This window comes from Aegilops tauschii, chromosome 1 (genome assembly GCF_002575655.3).
Source record: "Aegilops tauschii subsp. strangulata cultivar AL8/78 chromosome 1, Aet v6.0, whole genome shotgun sequence".
NCBI lineage: Eukaryota > Viridiplantae > Streptophyta > Magnoliopsida > Poales > Poaceae > Aegilops > Aegilops tauschii.
Window position 1 is genome coordinate 406,623,187 of NC_053035.3, and position 8,753 is coordinate 406,631,939.

The window sequence follows — 8,753 nt, forward strand, 5'->3', positions numbered from 1 at the left end:
ATCTGAGATTGTGTGATGCATATCGTATAATCATACCCACGGATACTTGAGGTGACATTAGGGTTTTGGTTGATTTGTGTCTTAAGGTGTTATTCTAGTACGAACTCTATGATAGATCGAACGGAAAGAATAGCTTCATGTTATTTTACTACGCACTCTTGAATAGATCGATCAGAAAGGATAACTTTGAGGTGGTTTCGTACCCTACCATAATCTCTTTGTTTGTTCTCCGCTATTAGTGACTTTGGAGTGACTCTTTGTTGCATGTTGAGGGATAGTTATATGATCCAATTATGTTATTATTGTTCAGAGAACTTGCACTAGTGAAAGTATGAACCCTAGGCCTTGTTTCCTAGCATTGCAATACCGTTTCCGCTCACTTTTATCGCTTGCTACCTTGCTGTTTTTATATTTTCAGATTACAAAAACCTCTATCTACCATCCATATTGCACTTGTATCACCATCTCTTCGCCGAACTAGTGCACCTATACAATTTACCATTGTATTGGGTGTGTTGGGGACACGAGAGACTCTTTGTTATTTGGTTGCAGGGTTGTTTGAGAGAGACCATCTTCATCCTACGCCTCCCACGGATTGATAAACCTTAGATCATCCACTTGAGGGAAATTTGCTACTGTCCTACAAACCTCTACACTTGGAGGCCCAACAACGTCTACAAGAAGAAAGTTGCGTAGTAGACATCACCGAGCTCCCTTGTGGATTTGCAACAGCTCTTGTAGCAAATCGCCCGAAGATCCGGACATCTCCTCTTCGGGATGGCCAGTCAGCATACCTACAGACATAACTCTGTCAGTTCCTTTCCTCACCGAATTACACGGAGGTAAGTTTGAACACATACCAAATATGCCGCCGCGCAGCCTCTTATTTTCCTTCACGGAGTCAGCCAGCTGGGCCGGCACATCTTTCAGCTCTTTGCCCAGCTGGGTGTTGGAATCCTGGAGTTTGTTTTTCTCCTCCCTGACCCGTGTCAGTATGCGTTCGCCCGCGACCCGTTGCCTTTTGGCTTCTTGTTCACCCGCTTGCGCGACTTCCAGTGCCTCCTTCAGTTTATCTGACGATCATGCCATGAGAAATGCAACACTACTAGCATTGCTGGTATATAATTATATTTTCTCGATGGAGGGGAATATTACCAGGCGATGCCTTCTTGGATTTTTCCAGTTTGACGGTAGCGGCATTTAGCTCGGTCCGACACTTTTCCAGTTCTTGAGACAACATGTTGTTCTTCTCCGTAAGCACCTGGTCATACAATGATCCTTAAATCAGTTGTATCAACTTCAAGTCGGGGGCTACTGGTATATAATTATCATATTTGGACATGTAAACTTACCCACATATCTTTCAAATGATGGTCTGTGGCTCTGGTAAGCCCGTCTTGAGCAGCTCGGATGTATGCATCAGCCGAGCTGAAGGCATTGAATGCCTCTTTTGTAAAGCCGGGGTCGCGTAGAACGGCCCTCCGGCACTGATGATTCATGGCTCTCTCCACTTCCGAATTTGTGATGGATGCATCATCTGAATCCTCTGCCAAAGGACAATCCGGCGTCACTCCCGTATCAGCCCCCGTCTTTCTGGTAGGTTCTGAAACCTGGCTGTTGGGAATGTGAGTGGCAGGACCCCCGGACATAGTCCGGCGAACACTTTTCCTGATAAGGCACGAACGGACAATGTCACAGTTGGATGTGACTGCCAAGGGGCATGTTTACAAAGTCATACCTCTTTGATGAAGGCTCGGTCCTGTCCTCGTTTGCCTTCCTCTTCGAAGGCTTGCCCGGCGTGGGCGCCGCTCTCTTTGGAGTTGCCTCTGGTGTAGCATGGCGCGCCGAACGCCTCCCCTTTGGAGCACGAGACAGTGCGGTGGGTGAGGCAGAATGAGGAAGCTCTTTCGAAGGAGATGTCTCCTGATTACTTACGTGTGAGGCTGGGAGAAGACCGGGATAGTCGGCGGTGATGGCCATTTCTGTGCCGTCATAGCTCGCCTGGTAGAACCCCCATCCTCGAGCTCCATGAATATGTCCAGATCCTCTTCGAATCCGGGGTCAAGGTCCCGGTTGTGGTCCTTTGGCTGTGGGGCGGGGCTGTGGAGCCCCTTGGTGATCTTTCGCCATTCCTGTTACAAATGGACGGATTAATGTTCATCAAATGTGACTCAGGGAGTAAATTGAGTAGAGTAGTGGGGTTGGAACTCACCCAGCTAGGAGGATTGTACATGGAAAATCCATCTCGGCGCTTAATACGAATGAATTCCTCTTTCTCCCCTTTGAATAGTTCGGCCAATATTTTGGCCAAAGCGGCGGGGGTGTACGGACCATTCCGACCGCAGCGGGAGGCGTCATCTTCCCCATTATAGTGCCACATGGGAAGCCCTCTGTATTGGAGTGGCTGAACCCCTCGTACTATGGAAGTCGCCATTACCTCGACTATTGATAATCCGGACTAGGCAAGCGTCTTTATCTTGCTCATCAATTGACGGACTTTCGCGCTATCTTCCTCCTCAAGGCTCCGAGGGCGCTAGCTGTGGTGTTTCTTCAACGGAATAGTTGTAAATTCGGGAAGACCCATTCGGACTGGGTCGGGGCGACGTCCTCGGTATAAAACCATTCGGAAGGCCACTCTTCGGATGCCTTCTTAGGCGTGCCGGACAGGTATCCGGTCCCGGCGATGCGCCATACCTCGGCTCTGCCCACTTCAAATATTGATCCCTCTTGGTTAAGAGGGACGAGGTAGAATAGCTTCCTCCACAATTCAAAATGGGCCTCACAACCCAGGAATAGCTCACAAAGAGCAACGTAACCCGCGATGTGCAGGATGGAGGCAGGAGTGAAATTGTGCAGTTGGAGGCCATAATACTCCAGAAGTCCTCGGAGGAACGGGTGGATTGGAAATCCAACGCCTCTCAACAAGTAGGGAACGAAGCACACTCGTTCCCCCTGGATGGATTGGGGAAATTCTCCGCCTGAGCCCCGCCGTTGAAGGAGGTCTATCCTGCTCGAACGGGGACTAGATCCGCGGGGGGGGGGGGGATCCCTGTGTCTGCAGCTTCACTAGCCGACCGTGGGATACGAAACATTTCTCCCAATCGCCTTTTTTGGGGCCGTGGGGGTGGGAGGAAGAGCTGGGAGCGCTACCCATGTTGGAATGGTTTCTCCTAGCGAGCTCTGAGGATCCCTCGCTTGGTATGGAATGGATCTGAAGATCCCAATCTCTTTAAATAGACGCCTTTCTTATATGGTCAGGGTGATATGTGCAAAAATACCCCGACCTCTCATATTCGCTCGACACGTGGAAGCTGAAGTCATGAAGGCGTGGAAGCCGATGGGCGCGACATTAAATGGAAAGCCGAATACTGCTCTTTAAGTCAGGTACTTTGAAGTAATCAGAGGGGGAACCCGCCTTGCAATGCCGAAGATAATCTGCGCGCCGGACACATTGTCATTGAAAGACTGGTTCGGGTGCTACTGAGGGAGTCCTGGATTAAGGGGTCCTCTGGTGTCCGGACTGTGTAGCATGGGCCGGACCGTTGGGCCATGAAGATACAAGACATAAGACTCTCTCCCATGTCCGGATGGGACTCTCCTTGGCGTGGAAGGCAAGCTTGGCGCCTGGATATGAAGATTCCTTTCTCTGTAACCGACTTTGGATAACCCTAGTCCCCCCAGTGTCTATATAAACCGGAGGGCTTAGTCCGTAGAGACAATCATAATCATAGTCATACAGGCTAGACTTTTAGGGTTTTAGCCATTACGATCTCGAGGTAGATCAACTCTTGTAATACTCATATTCATCAAGATCAATCAAGTAGGAAGTAGGGTATTACCTCCATAGAGAGGGTCCGAACCTGGGTAAACATTGTGTCCCCCGTCTCCTGTTACCATCAACCTTAGACGCACAGTTCGGGACCCCCTACCCGAGATCCGCCGGTTTTGACACCAACACCCCCTCCTAGGCCAATTCGGACCAGCCCATGGGGGGGCGCGCGGCCACCCCTTGAGGCCCTTCTCTCCTTTCCCGTATGGCCCATTAAGGCCCACTACTTCCCCCGGCGAATTCCCGTAACTCTCCGGTACTCCGAAAAAATACCCGAATCACTCGGAACCTTTACGATGTCCGAATATAGGCTTCCAATATATCGATCTTTATGTCTCGACCATTTCGAGACTCCTCGTCATGTCCGTGATCTCATCCAGGACTCCGAACAACCTTCGGTCATCAAATCACATAAACTCATAATACAAATCGTCATCGAACGTTAAGCGTGCGGACCCTACGGGTTCGAGAACTATGTAGACATGACCGAGACACATCTCCGGTCAATAACCACTAGAAGAACCTGGATGCTCATATTGGCTCCTACATATTCTACGAAGATCTTTATCGGTCAAACCGCATAACAACATACGTTGTTCCCTTTGTCATCGGTATGTTACTTGCCCGAGATTCGATCGTCGGTATCCGCATACCTAGTTCAATCTCGTTACCGGCAAGTCTCTTTACTCGTTCCGTAATGCATCATCCCACAAATAACTCATTAGTCACATTGCTTGCAAGGCTTATAGTGATGTGCATTACCGAGAGGGCCCAGAGATACCTCTCCGATACACGGAGTGACAAATCCTAATCTTGATCTATGCCAACCCAACAAACACCTTCGGAGACACCTGTAGAGCATCTTTATAATCACCCAGTTACCTTGTGACGTTTGATAGCACACAAGGTGTTCCTCCGGTATTCGGGAGTTGCATAATCTCATAGTTAGAGGAACATGTATAAGTCATGGAGAAATCAATAGCAATAAAACCGTAACGATCATAATGCTAAGCTAACGAATGGGTCTTGTCCATCACATCATTCTCCTAATGATGTGATCCCGTTCATCAAATGACAACACATGTTTATGGTTAGGAAACATAACCATCTATGATAAACGAGATAGTCAAGTAGAGGCATACTAGGGACACTCTGTTTTTTGTCTATGTATTCACACATGTACTAAGTTTCTGGTTAATACAATTCTAGCATGAATAATAAACATTTATCATGATATTAGGAAATAAATAATAACTTTATTATTGCCTCTAGGGCATATTTCCTTCAGTCTCCCACTTGCACTAGAGTCAATAATCTAGTTCACATCACCATGTGATTTAACACCAATAGTTCACATCGTCATGTGATTTAACATTCTATAGTTCACATCGCCATGTGACCAATACCCAAAGGGTTTACTAGAGTCAATAATCTAGTTCACATCGCTATGTGATTAACACCCAAAGAGTACTAAGGTGTGATCATGTTTTGCTTGTGAGAGAGGTTTAGTCAATGGGTCTGCCACATTCAGATCCGTATGTATTTTGCAAATTTCTATGTCTACAATGCTCTGCACGGAGCTACTCTAGCTCAATGCTCCCACTTTCAATATGTATCCAGGTCGGTGTCAAAGTTTGCATCGACGTAACTCTTTACGACGAACTCTTTATCACCTCCATAACCGAGAAATATTTCCTTAGTCCTCTAAGGATAATTTTGACCAATGTCCAGTGATCTACTCCTAGATCACTATTGTATTCCCTTGCCAAACTCAGGGCAGGGTATACAATAGGTCTGGTACATAGCATGGCATACTTTGTAGAACCTATGGCTGAGGCATAGGGAATGACTTTCATTCTCTCTTTATCTTCTGCCGTGGTCGGGCTTTGAGTCTTACTCAACTTCACACCTAGCAACACAGACAAGAAGTCCTTCTTTGACTGTTCCATTTTGAACTACTTTAAAATCTTGTCAAGGTATGTACTCATTGAAAAAACATATCAAGCGCCTTGATCTATCTCTATAGATCTTGATGCTCAATATGTAAGCAGCTTCACCGATGTCTTTCTTTTGAAAAACTCTTTTCAAATACTCCTTTATGCTTTCTAGAAAATTGTACATTATTTTCGATCAACAATATGTCATTCACATATACTTATCAGAAAGGTTGTAGTGCTCCCACTCACCTTTTGTAAATACAGGCTTCACCGCAAGTCTGTAGAAAACTATATGCTTTGAGCAACTCATCAAAGTGTATATTCCAACTCCGAGATGCTTGCACCTGTCCATAGATGGATCGTTGGAGCTTTGCACACTTTGTTAGCACCATTAGGATCGATAAAACCTTCTGGTTGCATCATATACAAATCTTCTTTAAGAAATCCATTAAAGAATGCATGTTTGACATCCATTTGCCAAATTTCATAAAATGCGGCAATTGCTAACATGATTCGGACATACTTTTAAGCATCAATACAAGTGAGAAAATCTCATTGTAGTTAACACCTTGAACTTGTCGAAAACATTTTTGCGACAATTCGAGCTTTGTAGATAGTAACACTACTATCAGTGTCCATCTTCCTCTTGAAAATCCATTTTATTCTTATGGCTTGCCGATCATCGCGCAAGTCAACCAAAGTCCACACTTTGTTCTCATACATGGATCCCATCTCAGATTTCATGGCCTCAAGCCATTTTGCAGAAACTGGGCTCATCATCGCTTCCTCATAGTTTGTAGGTTCGTCATGGTCAAGTAACATGACCTCCAGAATAGGATTACCGTACCACTCTGGTGCGGATCTTACTCTGGTTGACCTACAAGGTTCAGTAGTAACTTGATCTGAAGTTTCATGATCATTATCATTAGCTTCCTCACTAATTGGTGTAGGAATCACTGGAACTGATTTCTGTGATGAACTACTTTCCAATTCGGGAGAACGTACAATTACCTTATCAAGTTCTACTTTCCTCCCACTCACTTCTTTCGAGAGAAACTCCTTCTCTAGAAAGGATCCATTCTTAGCAACGAATATCTTGCCTTCGGATCTCTGATAGAAGGTGTACCCAACAGTTTTCTTTGGGTATCCTATGAAGACACATTTCTCCAATTTGGGTTCAAGCTTATCAGGTTGACACTTTTTCACATAAGCATCGCAACCCCAAACTTTAAGAAACAACAGCTTAGGTTTCTTGCCAAACCACAGTTCATAAGGTGTCGTCTCAACGGATTTAGATGGTGCCCTATTTAACGTGACAGCAGTTGTCTCTAATGCATAACCCCAAAACGATAGTGGTAAATCGATAAGAGACATCATAGATCGCACCATATCTAATAAGGTACGGTTACGACATTCAGACACACCATTACGCTGTGGTGTTCCAGGTGGCGTGAGTTGTGAAACTATTCCACATTGTTTTAAATGAAGGCCAAACTCGTAACTCAAATATTTGCCTCCGTGATCAGATCATAGAAACTTTACTTTCTTGTTACGATGATTCTCCACTTCACTCTGAAATTCTTTGAACTTTTCAAATGTTTCAGACTTGTATTTCATCAAGTAGATATACCCATATCTGCTCAAATCATCTGTGAAGGTCAGAAGATAACGATACCCGCCGCGAGCCTCAACACTCATCGGACCGCATACATCATTATGTATTATTTCCAATAAGTCAGTTGCTCGCTCCATTGTTCCGGAGAACGAAGTCTTAGTCATCTTGCCCATAAGGCATGGTTCGCAAGCATCAAGTGATTCATAATCAAGTGATTCCAAAAGTCCATCAGCATGGAGTTTCTTCATGCGCTTTACACCAATATGATCTAAACAGCAGTGCCACAAATAAGTTTGCACTATCATTATTAACTTTGCATCTTTTGGCTTCAATATTATGAATATGTGTATCACTACGATCGAGATTCAATAAACCATTTATATTGAGTGTATGACCGTAGAAGGTTTTATTCATGTAAATAGAACAACAATTATTCTTTGACTTAAATGAATAACCGTATTGCAATAAACATGATCCAATCATATTCATGCACAACGCAAACACCAAATAACATTTACTTTAGGCTCAACACTAATCCCGAAGGTAAAAGGAGTGTGCGATGGTGATCTTATCAACCTTGGAATTATTTCCAACACACATCGTCACCTTGTCCTTAACTAGTCTCTGTTCATTTTGTAACTCTTGTTTCGAGTTAGTACTGATAGTAACTGAACCAGCGTCAAATACCGAGGGGTTGCTATAAACACTAGTAAAGTACACATCAATTACATGTATATCAAATATACCTTTGTTCACTTTGCCATCCTTCTTATCCGCCAAGTATCTAGGGTAGTTATACTTCCAGTGACCATTTCCTTTGCAGTAGAAGCACTCAGTTTCAGGCTTGAGTCTAGCTTTGGGTTTCTTCACGGGAGTGGCAACTTGCTTGCCATTCTTCTTGAAGTTCCCTTTCTTTCCCTTGCCCTTTTACTTGAAACTAGTGGTTGATACGTCTCCAACGTATCTATAATTTATGAAGTATTCATGCTGTTATATTACCTATCCTGGATGTTTAATGGGCTTTATTATACACTTTTATATGATTTTTGGGACTAACCTATTAACCTAGAGCCCAGTGCCAGTTTCTGTTTTCTCCTTGTTTTAGAGTATCGCAGAAAAGGAAAACCAAACGGAGTCCAATTGACGTGCCACTTGACGGAGATCATTTTTGGACCAGAAGAAGCCCACGGAGTACCAGAAGCAGGCCCGAAGAGTCCCGGGCTGCCCACGAGGGTGGGGGGCGCCCACCCCCCTGGGGCACGCCCCCTGCCTCGTGGACAGCCCGGAGACCCCCCTGACGTGAAATCAACGCAAAACACTTCTATATATAACCAAACTTCCAGAAAGAAACCTAGATCGGAAGTTCCACCGC